At 36.8% G+C, this 8,754-nt stretch overlaps 1 protein-coding gene across 6 annotated transcripts in view; it reads right to left on the reverse strand.

Moving 5' to 3' along the window:
• Nucleotides 1-8,143, reverse strand: part of LOC120421022 (C-terminal-binding protein) — a 76,767-nt gene extending 68,624 nt beyond the window's left edge. For 2 of the 6 annotated variants that reach the window (XM_039584145.2, XM_039584151.2), the window contains exon 1: nt 7,889-8,143. The gene's annotated coding sequence lies outside the window, so the exon portion shown is untranslated. Of the gene's footprint in view, nt 1-7,825 lie in introns of all 6 variants that reach the window. The other 4 variants (XM_039584153.2, XM_039584152.2, XM_039584147.2 and 1 more) reach the window with 3 other exon arrangements.
• Between the last annotated feature and the right edge of the window lie 611 nt (nt 8,144-8,754).

The following is an 8,754-nucleotide window of genomic DNA, read 5'->3' on the forward strand; positions in this document are numbered from 1 at the left end:
TTTTTTCTCTTGATGAACGTTCAAAGATTTTCTTTTGATGATGATTCTTCCATCGCTGCTATAGATTAAGCTAGATTTTCAGTTTTCGGAAAAACTTAAATATCGTATAAAATCCAACCTTTGTTCGTTCTGAATGAAAAAATTGGAAAACATTTTTACGTTTTGTAAACATGAAAAAAATATTGAAAAAGCTAAAAAGTAGATAAAAGCCATTTTGATTTAAGTTATCGTAAATATGTTTAAAGAATTAGTCTCTTCGAACATTTCGCATAAAGTAATTTGTAAAACATGGAATCTTATCAAACTGAATTTTTCATTAAAAAAATTAAAACAGTTAACCCCAATTTTTTTTCAAAATTTCTAATTTTTCCCATGTTTAGGAGGTCATTTTGAGCAACTTAAGTTCTACAAAAAAATTACTTCTCTTGTTTTGTGTTTTTCTTGTTTATTTTTTTAGTTTTTTTAATTTGCATTTATCTTGCTTAGTTTATGTTTGTTTTTAGTTGTTTTAGGCCTATTTTACCACCTCCTATAATTACATTTTGCCTATTTAATTTTTTCAGGTTTTTACACTAACTTTTTCAAGTTTTTGCTTGTTTTTCACATTTTCTGCTCTAAAATGGCACCATTATCATTTGAATTGTAAAAAAATGCATAGAGGCATAGTCTGGGACACTAGCAAAATTACTGCAAGCTTCTTTTAACTTAAAATATAGGAAATGTTAGTAAAAAACGCAGCCAAAGTTTACCCCTAAAAAAATTACATTTTTAAAAACATTCACAAAGTCACATAAAACAAGTAAATATTCCTACCCATAAATTTTCTAAACTTCCAAGAGTTCTTCCCATTACTTTTTAAAGATCAAAAATTGGTTGAAAAATTGATTTTTGGCGATTTCTTAAATCGAAGCCCGTCTAAAGGCGGGGTTGGGTTGTAGAGGGTTAATGACTGACAATTGGATTACATCAGCATTGAAAAATCAATATCAAAATTTAGAAGGAAACTTTTTTTTTTTTTTGTAACCGATTTCCTAGATATATACAGCAATTCCATTTGAAAAGAGCCTAAACTGAAAAAAAAGTTCTCCGATCGGGCTCAAAATTTTTCTGGGGGTTCCTTGGCCAAAATAATTAGACCCGTATTTTTTTGTTTGGCCATTAGGGTGACCTACATCGTGCTAGGGTGGTTCGAATTATGGGAATTTTCGTCATTTTTCGCAAAAACCACTTTTTTCTAAAAATCATATCTCCGCGCCATTTCATCCGATTTTAGCTGTCTTAGATGCAAAAGAAAGGTGATGAGTTTGGCTATTTGGGAAAAATAGTAAAAAGTTCCAAAAATCTAGCTTAACTATTGAAAAAGTCTTATGAAAACATAAAATGGCGTTTTGACCGTGTCTGGACCAAAGAGCCTATGTCTGAAAATATTTTTATCGGATTCCTCGGAAAATTTCACATAACATATCAAAAAATTGGCGATGTCGAACCGTACGTTTTGGAGATACGATTTTTTGAAAATAAAAACTGCGTTTTTCGACGCGCCACGCGCAAAAACGGGAAAATGACGAAATCGGCAAAAAATCAACTTTTTTCACTAAAACTGCGATAACTTTAAAATTTCAGCGATGACCTATAGATGTTTGGGTATCAAAATTTTCGTAATTGAAAGACGCAACTTTTGGTACCATAACATCTATAGGTCATCGCTGAAATTTTAAAGTTATCGCAGTTTTAGTAAAAAAAGTTGATTTTTTGCCGATTTCGTCGTTTTCCTGTTTTTGCGCGTGGCGCGTCGAAAAACTCAGTTTTTATTTTCAAAAAATCATATCTCTGAAATGTACGGTTCGACATCGCCAATTTTTTGATATTTTATGTGAAATTTTCCGAGGAATCCGATAAAAATATTTTCAGACATAGGCTCTTTGGTCCAGACACGGGCAAAACGCCATTTTAAGTTTTCATACGACTTTTTCAATAGTTAAGCTAGATTTTTGGAACTTCTTACTATTTTTCCCAAATAGCCAAACTCATCACCTTTCTTTTGCGTCTAGGACAGCTAAAATCGGATGAAATGGCGCGGAGATATGATTTTTCGAAAAAAGTGGTTTTTGCGAAAAATGACGAAAATTGCCATTTTTCGAACCACCCTAGCACGATGTAGGTCACCCTAATGGCCAAACAAAAAAATACGGGTCTAATTATTTTGGCCAAGGAACCCCCAGAAAAATTTTGAGCCCGATCGGAGAACTTTTTTTTCGGTTTAGGCTCTTTTCAAATGGAATTGCTGTATATAAATATTTTTTTTTTTTTTTTTTAGGGGGGTGATCCAGCCGCACATCGTTGATGTCGAAACCTCTAAACTGGGCCCTCGTCCTGTCATGTCCGTCAGTAGTCTTGTCGTACATTACAACTAGAATCAGATCTGCCAATGAATTAGTACACTTCGACCAAATAAACACTGACGCTGTATGGATCTGACTCTAGAATAAATGCACAGTTGTGTGTTATTCATAAGTCCAAAATGTTCAATAATTCATATAAGTCCAAATTTTCATTTGAGGATAACTACCTACCTAACTTGAATTGAATACAAGATTTAAAGCAACCTATCCGAAAGCTACTCTTATCTCAAATCCCCGACATTTTAATTAATAGCCAAAAAAAAAAACGTTTCTTGTAAAACCTGTCTGTCTTCTTTTAAAAAAACAAAAAAAATGAATAACAGTTCATATTTCACAAGTCCTGAATTGAAAAAGAGACGACCATTTGATCGTCAGAATCCCAGTAGATCCTCGATTCGCAACAATGGTCGATACAATCATAATCCGACAACCGTTAGTTCAACAGATCAACGAACTTAGTCCGATATCATTTCACTATTGATTGATCGAGACTCTACGGAAATTTTGACAAATCATAATGGTTTTTATGCTACTTGAATGAAAATCACCGATTCTGATAGAATTACTAAAATCACTATAACTAATTTTGTCCCTAAATAACTAAAGGCAAAGTATAAAAAGTATAAAATCTACAAAAACTAAATTTTTAAAAACCCGCATCCTAACCTGACACCCACATTAAGATAGGGAAAAATCACATATGTAGCGGTTCATTGTACAAATGTGATATTTCCACTATCGGAGAACCTCCTTGTCTCGATGACAGCTTACCGGCCATCGATTAAGCCCTGAGACTGCGCCAAAGTGGGTTCTCGCAGCATGAATTGGTGTCCATGTGTAAAAATGGAAGCTTCAGCAATATACTGAACACTTCGATTTTAGTTCCACATCGAATCAAATCATACTCTTTGCCAAACAAGCATCAAACCTATGACACTCATTATGACAAAGCCCAGGGACCGATTTCCTAGATATATTTTTGAAATCATGTAATCATGTATTAAGCGCTCTTTAATTTTAAATAAAATAAAATTAAGAATAAAATGTTAAATTCAGTTATCTTAAACTTTTTGCCATTTCCAGTTGAAATTAAGTATCAAAAACTATGCGTTCGCAAATTTTAAAAATTAACATTGAAATTATAAGTATTTTTAAGTTTTCGGTTATTTTTCAAAGACTATTATTTGTTGATGTTTTTACTCTGAATCAAAATAATGAGTGCTTCCATTTTGCCTTCCTCACTGAGGTAAGGCTATAATCCTGCTCGAAAAATGAACTTTTGAAAAACAGCTCGTAGACCTATATTCATGCATACCTATCGACTCAGAATCGAAAACTGAACAAATGTCTGTGTGTGTGTGTATGTGTGTGCGTATGCCCCTTGGTGCTCAAAATTCTTGCCAAGTTTTCTCGGTACTGGCTGATTATTTTGCGCTATTAAATTGCTTGAAGACCCGATAAGTAGTTCAAAAGTTATGTATAAAAAAGTGTCAGAGTTTAGAATCGGATGCTGGAATTTTGATGCCGGATCTCACTTATCTATATGAAAACTATGTCCGGATCTATCATCCGACCTATCGTTAATTCGGTGATCAAAATATCTTTCAGACGAGTCTGAAATGTTGAAGATCTGGCAACCCTGTTCAAGTTATGACCACATAAGTGATATTTTTGAACTTTTTTGAAGCAGGACTTCACTTATCTGTACGAAAACTATGTCCGGATCTATCATCCAACCTATCGTTGGAAAGGTGATTGAAAGATCTTTCAAACGAGTCCAAAATATTGAATATCTGGCAACCCTGTATCGAGTTATGACCACATAAGTGATATATCTGTTCTTTTTAGAAGCCGGATCTCATTTAAATGCATGTAAACTATTTCCGGATCCATTATCCAACCTATCGTTGGATAGGTTTTTGAAAGACCTTTTCAACGAGTCCAAAACATTGAAGATCTGGCAACCATGTCTCAAGTTATGATCACTTAAGTGATATGTGTGTACTTTTTATTCCGGAATAGATGGAATGAGGAAGGCACCAACTACATAGGTGGATTAAGCTAGTTTTTAACCTTCGGGAAGTCGCGTGTTTTCGCCTTTCTTACAAGTGCCCTTACAAACTGTGTACAAAGTACACGTACGCGACCTCCGGTGGGTAGTATTTTTTAGGAGTTTGTTGTTGAGTTTCATTTTTTACAAAAATTGTAAATAGTTTGATTTTTTTTTTTTTTTTCGATGGTTGATATTAACTTTTTTATAAAGAGTTTTTTGTTTAAAATCATTTTTTAGATAAGAATGCCAATTTTTTGTGTATATGAAAAAGTCGGGAATTTTAAAATGGGATTTGTCAATCGATAGTCACACCGTTGTTCGATGACCCATCCTGACCACTCTGGAGCCGATTACCGGTGGCCCTTTGGGGACACTTCCGGAATGTGCCAAAGAAAACCTTATCAACAAGGTTTTCTTTGGCACATATCAAACTTTATGAAATTGAAAGATGTGTCAGTCTATGGTCATGCCGTTGATTGCGGACACATCCTGACCACTCTAGAACAAATAACCTAGGGGACACTTGCGGAACATGAGAGGAATCCTATCATCCGACATGTCAAACTTCATGAAACAGAAAGATGTGACAATCTACGGTCATGCCGTTGTTACTTGAACCATCCTGGCCACCTTGGAACCAGTTACAGGTGGCCAACTTAAGTTCACTTCAATTTCAATTTCAATTGTGTTTTTATTAGAATTTAACAGTTCTGCTCCAGGATGTTACATTTGCAATTCAGAGATTTGGAGAACCTTTCAACTGAGATCAATTCATAAGCCTTTGCAGGGAGGTTATATATTTCTACGTTTAGAATTTGCTAACTGGGTGTTCTTCGCAATTCGCAATTTTCAGTGTAAGAACGGGCCTTGACCGATCTTATGCACCAGGTTCCCGACGAACACGCACTGCCCTTACACCTACATCTCACCCTTGCTCTGAGTCAGTACGAGCAGCACGCTAGAACACGCTTTGAGTGTTCGTGCCAGGCATGCACACCTTCTTTTCCGGTTACGCATTTTAACTCGGCCGGGGGTGGTACATTACGTAGGGTTTGATGTAAGTATAAGCGCCTAACCATTTATAGTGTGCCTATCAATTTTCAGTAAAGCAAAAAACTGTTTTATTTTTAGTTTGAATTCAAAAACTAGTTGTTATTTTACTGTGTATTGCTTTCTCCTGAAATCTTTCCTAGTGTTGAGTCGTTTTTATATGTTGCTATTTCTTTTGTCGCGGTGTTTTGTTACAATTTTTGGTCCTAAGCATGTTATAAAAGTTTACCAAAAATACAGTAGTAACATTTGTGTTAATCCTTTAACCATTCCATAAATTGAGTAAGGGCTCAAACCTCACTTGTTTGAAAAAAAGGGTGAAGATTGAAAACAATAGACAGTAAAAGAGAATTTATTTTATAAAAATCAAGTATCAATATCTGAAGAGAATGATGAGCGTATTTTAAAGAATTAAAATGAGAAGCTAGATGTATTAGATGTAAAATTAGACAATAGTTCATAAATAGAGATACAAAACAAGCTTAGTTTATAGTAATGATAATTTATAGGACAGATAAAGAATTATTCAAATAATAAAATCAAAAAAGATTAGGCGAATGATAAATAGACTTGATATTACTAGTACATTAAGGAAAAGTATATTTTTAAGGGGAAAAAAAAAACAAAGTTTGTTACAGCAGTATCAATTGGTAAAAAAGAGTGGAAAAGCTTTGAGAGATAAGAGAATCAAAAGTTAGTAAAATCAAAATCAAATGATGGATATTAAATAGAAGAATCAGTGAAGAATTGAGAATCAGTAGAGCAAAATAAAAAAGGAGATAGGTGGTAGCTGGAAATGGAAAGGAGAGAAACCCCGTTGTGCGATGTTTCAGGTACATCCACAGCAGTTGACTCAACATACTGCGAATCAAAACAATACCGTCTACAATCACAAATTACTTCCCTTTCCCACATTGTCGCGCCCCTTTCTTTTAGCCGTCTCGACTCTGACCCGCGGTGGTCAAAGGTTTACGATCCGTTTCCACAGGCCACCAGCTAGGTCATCATGAAAACCAAGCCAACGTGGAGGTAAGAAAATAGGACACTTGCAAGGAACCAGAGCTATACTGTTCTGATCAAGATAATTCGGAAGATCTAACAGAACTACGGATGTAGTTAGTTACGCTCCTTCCAGGATGTTCCTTACGTGGACGTCAACCGAAGAGCACGCAACAAGGTCAGTGCCATTGCATGCTCTTAGGTATCAATCCTTGGCCTGCAATTTGCTAACTGGGTGTTCTTTTAGGGAAAATAAGTTTTGAGAAAAAACCCTAGATCTATGTACTTAAGTTTACTTCAAGCAAAACAATGTAAATGGGCCAATGTCAAAGTGTAAACAAAGAGTCTATCCTGCTCACGTCAAACAAAAAAAAATGCACCAGAATTTGATTTGATTTTGTAGCAATTAACATAACTAGTTCCATTCTAGAAAACAATCAAAATTAGTCCCCCTAAATGACACCAAACCACCTTCCCAATGAAAAGTTTTAAAACGACGCGCACGTTCCGGGTGCCATCGTTTTGTTTGGCCTGCCGCGCGTTATGTGCCTGGCGCGCATTATTTTTTTTTTACTTTTATTACTATCTCATCCTCCTGTTCCCTCACCATCTCATTCTCCCTTGCACCTCACCCCACCCCATGAGTCCAGAAACGAATAAACAAAAAAAAAGACGACGCACTCACCTTTTGTGTCCGTGTTTTTTGTTTTCTTCTTCTTCTTTTACTGCTGCTTCTTCTTTTTGTGTGCACGACGACGACGTCAATCGTCGTCGTGGTCGTTTCAATCAAAATCTGGCCAACGGTAATCCAAGTGTTTTTTTGCTTCTTCTTCTTCTTGGTTGACTTTGAGTTGGTGGCTTGCTTCTTGTTACTGTTTTTGTTCCTGTCAATCACACACACACAAGATGACTCTGGTTCTTCTTTTTGGTACACTCTTGTTTGCTTTCTTGCTGTTATTATTCGTTTTTGAGGAAAATTCTATGCTTATTAAAGATTGAACTTTTTTTAATTTTTGGATGACAAAATTAATTCAGTGGAAATTTTATGAACACACACACATACACACGCATGTACAGCCGGTTTGGCGTTTCCGTGATTGTTTGAAATTTCGAGTTTGAACTTTTTTCCTGACCTTACAAGAAAATTATAATCGCACACGCACGCACACGCAAATTTGAATTTCACAAACAAGTCAACTAGATCGGATTTGGTCTAGCCAGCAAGAAAATGAAGTTCAACGCCGCGGACACACACACACACGCCAACGCACACAGCCACACACACGCACGCTCCCACGAAAAGGAAGAAAAAGAAGCACACCAAATCCAAAGCGGCTTTTCTGGCGGCGATCGGCAGAGGAAAAAAAACCCCAAAAATTTTCACCTTCGCTTTTCACCGCGAAAATGCACTTTTCACGGCCGGAAAACACTGCCCGCGGGTTCTGCGCGTAGTACGGCACAAAATGGAACCACTCGGGGAACGGAACCGGTGCGAAAACACGCCGAAAAGTCGCGGAAAATGGTCAGCAGTAGCGGCACACACTCCAGGAGGAAAAAACTTTTTCTTCTTCGGCAAAAGGATCGCCGCGAGAAATCCAAGCCCGGCAAAAACGCGACCGATGACGACGGAGCGGCGAAACGAAAATGGACGCCGCGCGGCGAATCGTCCAGCGATGCCAGCGCAGGCTCGGCGCAAAAGTCTGTGCGCGGTGGGGTTGAAAAGTCTGTGCTCATTTGTTGTGGTTTTCATTCGGATTTTCCTTTCCTTTGTTATTTAAATACTAAAACGAAAATAATAATAAAAATTTTAAGTTATGAATGAGTAGTATTGATTCATTCAAGCACAAAATTCAAAACTACCAATTTCCATTAGCAAACAAACTGAACTGAATCCAAAAACATCTGCAATTTACAAACAACTCCACCCAGCTGGCAGCACGGAATTTGAAAGCTTGGGCGCTTCGCCCGTTTCGGTTGGCAGCATTGAGCGCGGTTTTGATGATGGCCGCCACGGCAGGGCTGCCAGAGCGGAAGACTGCAGCGATTTAGGGCGAGCATCGCAAATCGAATGCAGATTTGATTTTTGCTTTCAAGTTGACAGTTGAGCATCCATCCACGCACGTTAAAAATCCACACAGTTTCCGCCAAAACCGAACCTACTTAGAAATGAGTAAAGGGGGCATCTGTCAGATCTGGGTTCATTTCACTCAGTTTTCGTTGAATAGGGTCCATATATGTACATATATGTAA

The sequence above is a fragment of the Culex pipiens genome, chromosome 1, assembly GCF_016801865.2.
Source record: "Culex pipiens pallens isolate TS chromosome 1, TS_CPP_V2, whole genome shotgun sequence".
In the NCBI taxonomy this organism is placed as follows: domain Eukaryota; kingdom Metazoa; phylum Arthropoda; class Insecta; order Diptera; family Culicidae; genus Culex; species Culex pipiens.